Raw genomic sequence first — 9,922 nt, forward strand, 5'->3', positions numbered from 1 at the left:
CGTATTTTTTATTTCAGCCTCCTGTTTTGGCATTTACATCTGTTCTTCTGGTTTATGCGTGTAATGTCATATTTTTATTTCTCATCTAGTTGATCAAATGCTGAATCCATACAAATTAAAGTTGTTCATATGCATGTCAATAGTTTCCCCTTTAATTTTCGAAAATTGTGATGGTCATTTTTTTTATCCATTTCCATATCGGATCCTGTTGATTTTAGTCTTGTCAGAACCAAATCTTTGTTACAGAACTCACTGTAGGTCAAATCCCGGGGCTGTAAAAGCCAAAGATGTTCATTTTTATGTCCTTTAGGAGCCTGAAAAATATCAGACATTTCTATGGTGGATTTTTGCATTATTGTGTTAAATGCTATGTTTGGTTCGTACCCGTAGGTGAAATTTGCTGATTTTAGGGTTTTCTTTGAAATTTTGTGTCATAGGCCATATCATTTCATGCATTTTGTTATTCTATATTATTTTTAAGGGTATAGGGATGCTCTCTACCGAATTTGGCAGATTTTGAAAACCGGTTGATGATCGGTTTAGCTGTATCATCAAATCGGGGCCCCCGCGGGACCCTGGTCCAAGCGAAAAACAAACGAAATTCGTTATTTTGGCCAAATTTCAAACATCAATTCTGATTTTTACAATCCTAATATGTTTATCAGCATGTCATCATGTCTCATCATGCATTTCATCATCATTTGGTTCGATTCAAATTTCAAAAATCTCAAATTTTACCAAAATTCCTTAAAAAAACCCTGATTTTAAAGGTATAACTTCAATATTAGGGGTATTTTGGTCATTTTGATCATAATTCCGAATTTCAAACTATTTATTACTGGATTTTATTGCATTTGCATCATTTCAAATATCAAGGAAGTGTGAAAATGGGGTTTATATCCAACTAAGTCCAATAATCTCAGGATATTATTGGAAAATCTTGAAAAAACCCACATATTTAAGTTAACCCCATTTCAAGCTTGGCAGGGACATTCAAAGGAAGGAGCTGAAGTCTGCAATTGTCTTTATTTCATTTTATTTAGTGATGTAATAATATAAACTTTGGAATAAGAGATTTACCTTTCTGCTTAGATTAGGATGCCTATCATATAGTTTGAATTTCTGCAATATCCTGATCATGTGATTCATGAATTTTATTTTGAAAATTACTATGGATGTACACAAATGGCACGTGAACCAACTCTTAGGGAGTTGATGAACTCGGTGGAGTCCATATTTACGGCCTTAGTCGGAATATGGACGAGACCCAGATTCAGCATCTTCCTACTAGTCACATCGAGCCTACACTCTTAGGCTATCTTCCAAAAATTCACTGCATATCTTTAATCTTTACAAAATATTTTAGAATTAACTAAGTAAATTACAAGCATATTTACGGCCATAGTCGAAATATGTGGTAACTTTACCTTAGTTTAATTTTAAAATTGCATATTTTCCTGAAAAGAGGTTTTCATAAAAAGATATTCATTTATTCAGGATAGTTTGCATCGTGAAAGCACATGCTTTTCCTTTTGATAAAATAAAAAAAAAAAATACATTTTCAAAGAAATTGATTCCTCAAGGATACTCTGAAGATTTTCCAAAGTTTGATTTTCGCAAGCTAAGTTTTCCCTGATTTTCCCAGAAAATATTTCTTATCTTAAAATTCATTTCCAAATTTTTCCAGAGTCAAAATCGATTTTCAATTTCTCAAGGCTAAGATTTCCTGAATTTCAAGTTCCTAAGATTTAATTTCTTTTCTCAAAAGAGTTTTCCTACGGATCTTCAATCATTTTCCAAAGAAAATTTTCAAAGTTGGAGTTTTCCTGACAAGCATTTTCCCTTCAAGTGTTTGCCTTTTCTCAAGAATTCTTTCTATTTTCCCAAGATTCTCATTCCATCATGATTTTCCAATCCTTTTACCAGAGTTTTCCTGAGAGATTGATTTCCATCTTTTCTTTTAGAAATATTTTCCAACTCCAAAGCATTTTCTAAGCATACATCATGTTTTCCAACCTACATTTTACAAAATTTCATAGCACATGCCTGAATTTTCTGTGCATTTAGGATAGAACACGATTTTGATAATTCAGCTAAGTCAAGCATACATTTGGTCCTTGGTTCGATTATCCCTGGTAAAGGCACCAGGAACGATCAAACCTTGTACCGACAGGTCGAGTCCCATTCCACGGAATATTTCCCGCAATTTCAAAACGGAGCGAGTATTTCAAAACAATTTTCAAAACTCTGGTCAAGTTTGACTCGCAGGAAGGTTTCCCCTCTCTCTCGCAGGGAAGAGAAAAATTTTGCGATGATAACATGAACCCAAAAGGCAAGGAACCAACGACAGAAGGCCTATACATAACAGAGTTACAACAACAGGCCAAAGCTGTTATGGCCCTTAGGAGCGGACGTGAGTATCACGCCGAGAGTAGAGTGAGGACAGATGAGCCAAAATCGAGCATACCATCTTCTGCTGCTCAGTCCTCCACCCCAGTTCAGGAGCAGGATAAGAGTGAGCCTTCTCACAAAGAGGAGGACCCCAAAATGTATATTCCAAAACCACCCTATCCCAAAGCATTAGAAACTCCCGTTAGCAGAGGAAAGCAAAGCACGAAGGTCCAAGATATGCTTGAGATCTTTAAGCATGTACAGATCAATTTGCCTTTGCTAGATGCCATTCAACAGGTGCCGGCTTATGCCAAATTCCTCAAGGAACTCTATACCCAGAAGAGGAAATTCAGAGGAAGAGTTCCTACCAAGGTCCATCTGACTGAGCAGGTGAGTTCAGTGCTTCAGCACCATACTCCACCAAAGCTTAAGAACCTTGGAGCCCCGATCATCGCATGCACCATAGGAAACATCCGGATAGAACGCGCCTTGCTTGACCTTGAAGCAAGCGTGAACATTCTGCCTAGATATTTCTATGATTCATTTAGGCTAGGAGAAATGAGATTGACCCCGATTACACTTCAACTAGCAAATCGTTTTGTCAAATTTTTGAGAGGTATCTTGGAAGATGTGCTAGTGAAAGTGGATGAGTTCTACTTTCCAGTAGATTTCATTATCCTTGACATAGAAGGAATTGATAGCCAGCATCAGACTCTGATCATTCTGGGTAGACCATTCTTGGCGACGGCCAATGCTTGCATCAATTGCAAAACCAGAGCCATGGACTTGTTGTTTGGCAACCGAAAGGTCCGCCTGAACATTTTCAATGCCGCGATGGGTCCAGTGGGAGATATGGAGTGCTTCCAGGTTGAAATAGCACATGATTTAGTAGAAGCACATCTGGAGTTGTATATGACAGAAGAGTCTCTTGATTTGTACTATACAGAAGATGATATTTGTAGAGTTAGTGTAGATGTGTCGTTAGTTTCGTCAGGATCCCATCCTTGGAGAGGGAGCATTGAGCCTCTCCCACCACTTGCTGAGACCCCAACCAAATCTTCGATAGAGTCTCCCCGACAACTTGAGCTGAAACCTTTACCGGATTCACTCAAGTATGCATACCTCGGAGTTGGTGAGACTTTGCCTGTGGCCATCTCATCACTGCTCACAGAGGAGCAGAAGCAGAGACTGATAGACATTTTGCAAGAGCATAAGAAAGCGATTGGCTGGGAGGTTGCAGATTTGAAAGGGATTGATCATTCATTCTGCATGCATCGGATTCATTGTGACGAAGAAGCCAAGCCGGTGCGAGACATGTAGAGAAGATTAAATCCTAATATGAAAAAAGTGGTGAAAAATGAAGTGGTCAAGTGGTTGGATTCTAGGATCATATACCCCATTTCTGATGGCCAGTGGGTCAGTTCGATTCAGGTCGTGCCGAAGAAATCTGGACTCACTGTAGTGGAGAACGAAAAGGGGGAGAACATTCTGATGAGGACCACCACAGGATGGTGAGTCTGTATTGATTATAGGAAACTGAATGCAGCAACACGGAAGGATCACTTCTCGTTGCCGTTCATTGATCAAATTTTGGAAAGACTCGAAGAACAGAGCTACTACTGTTTCTTGGACGGATATTCTGGATATAATCAAGTAGCTGTCCATCCTGACGACCAGAAGAAAACCACATTTACATGTCTGTATGGCACTTTTGCGTTTAGACGTATGCCGTTTGGGCTCTGCAATGCCCCGACAACTTTTCAGAGGTGCATGTTAGCTATCTTCTCCGACATGGTGGATGATGTCATGGAAGTTTTCATGGATGACTTTTCTGTGTATGGCTCTTCATTTGAAGATTGCCTCCAGAAACTTACTCGAGTACTGAGTAGGTGTATGGAGACAAACCTAGTTTTGAGTTGGGAGAAGAGTCATTTTATGGTCCAAGAGGGGATTGTACTTGGACACATTGTGTCCAACAGAGAGATAGAGGTTGATTGAGCGAAGGTTGAGTCAATTTCATGATTGACTCCACCCACCACTGTTAGGCAGGTACGTTCATTCTTAGGGCATGCCGGATTTTACAGGCGGTTCATCAAAGATTTTAGCAAAATCTCTCGACCGCTCTGCTAATTATTGGAAAAGGATCAACCCTTTGAGTTTGGTGATGACTGCATGAAGGCCTTTGAGATATTCAAAGAGGCCTTGACCACTGCACCCATTTTGAGACCTCTAAATTGGATGCTTCCATTCGAGATCATGTGCAATGCTTCCGACTATGCGATGGGGGCCATTTTAGGACATCGTGTTGACAAGAAGCCTTATGTGATCTACTATGCGAGCAGAACTATGTCCGATGCTCAGATGAACTACACCACGACAGAGAAGGAACTGCTTGCAGTAGTATTCGATTTGGATAAGTTTAAGTCCTATCTTCTCGGTTCGAAGGTGGTTGTCTATTCTGATCATGCTGCATTGAAGTACCTTCTCAGTAAGAAAGACACCAAATCGAGGCTCATCCGCTGGGTCCTGCTACTATAGGAGTTTGATCTCAAGATTCGAGATAAGAAAGGAAGTGAGAACGTAGTAGCAGACCATCTCTCTAAACTGATCGTGGAGTCCATGCAAGATCAGAGTCCGATCAGTGATTCTTTCCCCGATGAGCAGATTATGGCCGTCAAAACATCGCAGTTACCCTGGTTCACTGATATTGTGAACTATCTGGTTTCGAGGAAGGTTCCTGAGCATTGGAATAAGAATGAGCGAGAGCGATTCTTATCATAGGTGAGACATTACTATTGGGATGAACCAGAATTGTTCAGATATTGCGCAGACCAAATCATTAGAAAGTGTGTCCTGGATGAGGAGTATGAGTCCATCCTCAGTTTTTGTCATTCGCTAGCTTGTGGAGGGCATTTTAGTAGTAGGAAGATAGCTGCAAAGGTTTTGCAGTCTGGATTTTTTTGGCCCACACTCCACAGAGATACGCATGAGTTCTGCAGAAAGTGCATTCGTTGTCAGCAAACAGGGAATATGTCCAAGAGGGACATGATGCCTTTGCTCCCGATCTTGATTGTTGAGGTTTTCAATGTTTGGGGCATAGATTTTATGGGCCCATTCCCGCCATCGTTCTGTAATTTGTATATCTTAGTGGCGGTTGATTATGTGTCCAAATGGGTCGAGGCTGTGGCAACCAAGACCAACGATCACAGAGTTGTGCTTAAGTTCATCAAGCATATTATTTTCAGTCGTTTTGGTGTACCACGTGCGATGATAAGTGATGGTGGAAAGCATTTCAGGAATGTACAAATAGCTTCCCTTTTGAGAAAGTATTTTGTCAATCATCGGTTCACCACTCCTTATCATCTGTAGACCAGTGGACAGGTCGAGGTTTCTAATAGGGAAATCAAGCAGATTTTAGAAAAGACAGTCCGCCTGGACCCAAAGATTGGTCCCAGCGCTTAGATGATGCTCTTTGGGCATATAGGACTGCGTTTAAAACTCCCATTGGTATGTCCCCGTATCATCTTGTTTTTGAAAAAGCGTGCCACCTCCCTGTCGAGCTGAAACACAGAGCATACTGGGCAATCAAGAAGTTTAATTTCGACATTACCCAGGCTGGCAAAGAGCGATCATTGCAGCTCACTGAGCTAGAAGAGCTCAGGAATGATGCATACGAAAATGCCAAGTTACATAAAGCTCGCACTAAGGCCTTTCATGATAAACACATTATTAGAAAAGTGTTTGAGCCGGATCAGAAAGTTTGGTTGTTCAATTCGCGTTTGCATCTATTCCCAGATAAATTAAGGTCAAGATGGGATGGACATTATATTGTGAGAGAAGTATTTTCGCACGGAGCAGTGACATTATTTGACCCACGTACCAGAGGCACATTCAAAGTGAATGGGCAAAGACTGAAGCCCTACATCTCAGATACCCTACAAGCCGGTGAGTGTGAGGTCTGGGATCTCATGAAAGAATAGGATCTGAGCAGAGAAATGTATCATATGTAGATAGTAGAATTATTTTTTGTTTTTCAGTTTTAGCATTTTTTTTGTTCAGTCATTTGATTTCATATGAATTTACACTTGTTCTGATTCATGCAGGTTTATTTGATATTCAAGGTGTGAGGATTAGTTATCAGGTGCAAGGCACAACTTTCAAAGCAGACCATTCACTAGATTAGCAGAAAACTATGCATTCGTATATGCATAGTGGTGGTGCAAAGTCAAGTCAATCATGAACTTCAGAGGCCTGACACATATCAGATTGTATCTATCATTTCTTCCGTATTTATTGTATTGGTCATTAGTGTGCATTTGCATTGCATGTTTACATATTTTGTATGCCACTAGGGACAGTGTCATTCAAGCATGGGGGGATGGTTTAGATGCACACTAAAATTTTATGGCAGGTAGCTAAAAACTCATAAAATTAGGTCATTAAGAACAAGTTTGTAGCATATATGATTGTTTTTGCATAATCTAACAATTTAGAATTTTTTAAGCCCCATGTAAATTTTTTTTTCTGATCTGATCCAAAAAGAATAGTTATTTATGAAACAATCCAGAGAAAATATAGTATTTGAATGTTAGAATGTTTTGAATCACTTTAGTATAAGTATGCACAGTATGTTTGTGGAAGAACTAAGCAATTGAAAGATGTTTAGAAATATGAGCTTAAAAGAAAAGAGCTACGTTTAGTTGTTGATGTCTTTGCGATTCTCAGTAGTTGAGCTCAGACACAAGTTGAAGTGTTTGAAGTCTCTTGACGAAAAGGATAACGAAGGAGATCATCTTATTGTCTAGTCGATATCTGTGGCCTATTAGGTTCAAGTAAGTAGAGTCTGAAGGGTGTTTTACACCTGGTGCCCTAAAGCCATCTAGTTTGGGAGCCACCGATTCAAAAGCTTGTTACATGAACTTCATAGAAAGCCTAAGAGATAGAGACGTTGCACATGATATGAGAAGACTATACGTAAACTATTAAAATAGAAGGTCTAGTGACTCGAGCAATTAAGTCTGAGGGATACTCTGTATCTGGTGCCCTAAGGTCGTCTGGCCTGGGAGTCACTGACCTAAAGCTCGTTACATGGGTCACGAAACTGGATATTTGAAATAGTGCTCAAGTGAAAAGAATTGAAAACTGGTGAAAAATTGAAAATCAAAAGAAAAAGAATGAGTTTAATGAGAAAAATTCATTGTTTAGGAATAATTGTGAAATACTATGCACAGAATATACAAGTGAGGATAAATGAATAATAACATGATAATACTTGACTTTCTGAGGAAAATCCTAAATACTTACAAGTTTAGAAAAGTGAAGGAAAAAGGTTTTTACTGTGGTGGCATAAGAATTCTAAATTTGGTATGAGAGTGTAAATTACGTGGAATATTTGCTTAAACTGATTTCTTAATTGCCTAACATTTTTTAAAACTAATTTCTGTATGACATTGATGTTTGTGGGTAGCATCTCTGCAAACCCTCACGAGACCTTACTCGTCCACTGGGGTAACCCAGGGGTTTAAAGGGCTTGTTGCATGAGCTAAATGCAACCGTGATTCCTATGAAAGTGAGTCAGGTATTTTAATTGTTTATTTTATATTTGTCTATTTTCCAATTTCATAACTTAGTTAGTTTGTTTGTTAAGGGACTAACAAACATTCAAGCATGGGGGTATTTGATGATGCATGAAATGCACATCATTTTAATATAATATTTATGCATTTTTATGTGATCTTAAGGTTTAGAACCCATGATTGGATGTATTTTGATATAAAGAAGTCTTGGTTCGAATTTTAATTAAATCAGAGTTAAATTGAGTGAGATATTGTAATTTTAGTGCTTGGGCATAGATTTCAAGGTAATTCGGATCAAGATCCGACCCAAATAGACCATATTGGGTCTTGGATCAGTTCTTAAATATCACAATCCAACTCACCTGTGATTCAAACCCCATTTATAAAATGTTTTCAGAAAACCCCCTTCAAAAGAGGCACATAGTAATTCTTTTTATTTTAAACCTCTTTTTGAAATTGTGAAAACTTAGCTCAAAGTTTAAATATGCTTTTCTAAAAACCCTAGGACATTTTTGATTTGAGATTTACACCCAGCCAGAGCTCATCTTCCTCCTCCATGCCGTCCTCTACATGCCACCTCCATTGATGCTCCTTCATCTAATCGTTCTTTTCCTTCGCATTTTGCTTATTCCATCATTTTCTTCCCTACCATCGTGTGAAACATCTAACGTGTGATTGTGGTACTTTTGCAGGGTTGCAGATCAACGGTGGTGCTATTTCCAGCTGGTGTGCCATCTACACCTCTTGGAAAGGTCGGCTCCTTCCTCTTCCGACCATCTTCTCCATTGGGCGCAGCCTATTCACTTCCACCACTCGACACCGTCGTTGGGTGTATTTTTGCATTACTACACAGTCATGTGGATGTGCAGTACAGAAACCAAGAGCTTGGCAGCGAAGTCTATTGGCTCAAACTGCTCTTCCTTCCCCTCCATTCGTCGGATCACCCTTGAGGTAGGATCTTCTTCTTCCCCTTTCTTTTAGGAAAATCGAGTCTACCTTGAGTCCATTATTCTCAACCCCAACCCATCTCTTATTTTTTGTTTCTTTTGACAGTAAAACCACTATCGTTATTTGTGTATTTTCTATTGTTTGAAGGTCAAGTCTAGTCGTAGGTTAGAGGTCAACCCATTCCAGTAGTTTGTGTTAGTCGAAACTCAAAGTCGGTTGTACAAAATCTAACCGGTTTTGATGTTTTGAAGTTTTTTCGTTTTGCTGATTTTCCTTGGCAGTCAGTGTGTTGAAAGTGTGTTTTTCATCCATCTAATATTGCATTTGAATCTAATTATAGGGTTTTAGAGAGTCAACTCGTTGGTGTTTAGTCCCATAGAGAAATCAACTAAGCATAGCTTAGCCGATTGTGACGTGTGTCCAGAATTTGTTGATGTGGATAAAATATATTTTTGTTACAGTATTTTATTTTAATTAAGTGTTTTAGATTCATTAGATTCTCATTCAGTCATAGTTTAGCCTAGACTATCTAAAATTTTGTTTTGTTTTCGTGGTTTAGTTGATAAAATAATTTTTATGTGTGAATTTGAGAAGTCGATTTTTGTGTGTTAATGGCTGCCGTTTTCTTCATAGGAGAAGACAACCATGGCTGTAGCTTAGAGTTTAGGAAAGTGTTGTTTAGGGTCCAGGTTCATTGTATTGAGTTTTAGTAAGTTTACGATTTAATTAAGTAATTTAGATTTGTGTGTATTAGCCAAAATAGTCTTTTTCGAGTTGTGTGTTACATCCCATTCGTACCCTTACATTTAGTTGTGTAGATGTTAGTTTAGTTAGGTTAGTGAAAAGGCTTAGCTAATTATTTAATTTTGAATTTTAGTACGAAGAGGATAGTGGTATTTTTGGTTAAGGGACGATTTTGGTAGGTGTGGAAGCTCATCTAAATTCGTGGAATCCAATTGAGGCAATTGTGACCCCTCCTTCTAGTCCAGCCAAGATAGAAGTATCTC

General features: G+C 38.8%; 1 pseudogene; it reads left to right on the forward strand.

The window, feature by feature from the left end:
• The first annotated feature begins 2,319 nt into the window (after positions 1-2,319).
• On the forward strand, positions 2,320-8,917 carry LOC149829901 (uncharacterized; annotated as a pseudogene).
• Positions 8,918-9,922: the final 1,005 nt, after the last annotated feature.

This window comes from Nuphar pumila, chromosome 8 (assembly GCF_984573655.1).
Source record: "Nuphar pumila chromosome 8, dmNupPumi1.hap1.1, whole genome shotgun sequence".
NCBI classification, from domain to species: Eukaryota; Viridiplantae; Streptophyta; class Magnoliopsida; order Nymphaeales; family Nymphaeaceae; genus Nuphar; species Nuphar pumila.